The sequence below is a fragment of the Sardina pilchardus genome, chromosome 1 (genome assembly GCF_963854185.1).
Source record: "Sardina pilchardus chromosome 1, fSarPil1.1, whole genome shotgun sequence".
NCBI lineage: Eukaryota > Metazoa > Chordata > Actinopteri > Clupeiformes > Clupeidae > Sardina > Sardina pilchardus.
The window spans coordinates 170001-172500 of NC_084994.1; positions in this window are offsets into that span (position 1 = coordinate 170001).

The window sequence follows — 2500 nt, forward strand, 5'->3', positions numbered from 1 at the left end:
GATACTGTTGGGCTGAGGGACCTAAGCAAAAGAACACCAAAACAACCACAAAACAACAACACCAAAACAACAACAAAACAACAACACCAAGACAACAACAAAACAACAACAAAGTAACACAAAGAAGAACAACAGAAGAAAGAAAAAGGAGGGATTCACAACATCACTGACAGGCCAATCAACAAATGAAATCAAAATACCAATTAACCAATTATACAACGTCCAATAAAACTTAACATGCTGGGGCCGGTTTCACTAAAGTAGTTTAGACTGGTCTATGGGTTAAGATAAGTCTGAAGTTTCTTTATAGACCAGTCTAATGTAAGTAAGCCAGTTTCACAAAAGTTAAGACTATCTCATTTTAGACTTAAAAAACTAGACACCTCACCCCCAGGCTAACATGGGTCTAAAGTGCTATATCACCATGGTAACAACAGAAAAGGTGCTAAATTACGTTAGCTTATCCATTTGAAATAAGCAGGCTAGCATGGCTAGCTAATGTAGGGTCCTATGATAGTGAACAGCGTCTGCTTTAAACTGACTTGCTAGATTAAGGCAACAATGTATGTTCCAGCCGACGACTAAAATGTAAACAACCTCAAATGTGTCATGCACACATTAAAAGAGCATGCAGACTGGTAAGTTGCACGGTGAAAGTAACTTAGCTTCCTAGCCAGCTAACGTTACGCTGCCTCGATAGGTGAAGTGGGATAGAACATGGGTAGGACAAGACGGGAGCAAAATATTTATCTGTTACGTTAGCCAGCAACGAAAACCACACTGGCCACTACTAGTCCTACTTAGGATAGTTGGTGTCTTAACTGCTTTGCACAACACTATTATTTAGACGTCTATGCTAAGTCTGACTATACCCTTAGTCTAAGTTATAGTCACAGTCTATCTTAGTGAAACCGGCCCCTGGTCGAGCAGTCAGACCAAAACAAATGAAACTTAAGTGAAAAAAATCAGTCATGCAACTGATATTCCTCTATGATCATCATTACAAACACACACACACCTTTCACACCATACATTGGCTCTGTGTATTTAAAGACATTGTTGTGCTGCAGGCCCGCTACTGAGCTTCAGGGGGCCAATGTTGCACTACTGTTCATATAAAAAGTGACCCAAAAACAACATGTGAATCATCTTAAATCTGCTAGGGTCATCTTAAATCATCTAGTAGCCTGTGTATTTCACAATGATACGGGATGGGAAGCATATTAAGCTATTATATTATATTAATTTCGTGGAACATATACAAAACCTTAAATATCTAGACTCTAATCATAGCCTAATGTTACACATTAAACAAAACCATGAGGCATTTTGTAAATGACCAGAAGTGAAGATAGCTAGCACATTTTGGCCCAACCACGACCAATTCTGAACTTGAATGGAGATATCACATTATGTATGTGTCTTAGATAAGAGTTCCAAAATAATACTCACTATTCTTGATACATTCATCTGCCAGTCTAACTCCTGTCTAATCTCTGTTCGCTGATCACTTTATGTGCATCACCGCAGGCTATGCAGAAAAGCAGACTATGCAGACTTTATGTGCGTCACTGCAGACTATGCAGAAAAGCTCTTGCGGTGCACTTTGCACAAACTGCTAACTAGAATTTTGTTGACTTCGTATAGGGCGCCAAATATCTACATTGACAACTGTCAACTATTTGCAAACATGTCACATGCATTGTGATTTCATATCATCTAGGGCTTAGAGCTACATCAAGTCCAACTGCTAGGGAACCTAGCCTCAGTTGCTGACATTATCTTAAACCAGCTGTATCCCAAACGACAGGCTGGTCACACCAGCATGTCTAGCTGGTGGCCTAACCAGCTACACCAGCAAAGACCAGCAATAGCTGGAAGAAAACCAGCAAAGCCCAGCTAAAACCAGCTAAAACCAGCTACCAGCTACCAGCCTAAGCTGGTTTCTTGTTGTTTTTTTCAGCAGGGAGTTTTCTTTTCTTTTCTTTCGTTTTTCAGTGCCAGATCCATATTGCCTCTTACTTCCTATTATGAATCACCATTCGAATTCAGCTTGAATAAAGACGGGTATTATTATTATGGTCAACTTCAGGCAGAAGGATGCGCCAATTTGAAAACACAAGAACTTCAAGGGCTGTACCATTTCAGGGAAGCAGGGGGATTCTTTTTACATATTAGGTAAAAACATCTAATTTTCCTGAATTGAGTGATAGAGTACACAATTAAGAAAGAACAACAATGGGCCTGTTCATACATTATTTGTATATCTTCGCATAAATATAAATCATAGTATATAAATCGCATTTTTAAACCACTAACATTGCTCAAAACAGCGCCAAAACTCATCAGTAGCTTGCTCTAGGTGTCTACACATAAAACGAAGCACCAATCAGTCTGTAAACTTTGGAATAGTCAGTATACACGTAGAATCAATTCGAGACCGCAACCCCATCTGAACCACAGAAATGTCTCGCGAGATCTCACACGAGAGGTCGTGGAC